Here is a 293-nt window from a genome sequence, read left to right on the forward strand (position 1 = left end):
TCAGAACTGAAGTCTATTTTTGATTTTATGACTTTGACTTTGACTTTGTTTACGGTCGTGCAAATGGTCACGTGAGGCAAGGCGTATTTATGCAGAAAGATATCCCGAACGCAGTTTACCATGTCGTAAAACATTTGCAAATATTCACCGCTATCTTCGAGAAAAGAGTTCTTTTGTAAGGAACTCACGTGAAGTAAGGCATATTTATGCAGGAAGATATCTCCAACGCAATTTACCGTTTCGTCAAACATTTGCGAACATCCCTTATAGAAATATCATACTAAGAATCATTG

Source organism: Odontomachus brunneus, unplaced genomic scaffold, assembly GCF_010583005.1.
Source record: "Odontomachus brunneus isolate Ranch 3 - 2012 unplaced genomic scaffold, Obru_v1 Obru_scaffold_048, whole genome shotgun sequence".
NCBI lineage: Eukaryota > Metazoa > Arthropoda > Insecta > Hymenoptera > Formicidae > Odontomachus > Odontomachus brunneus.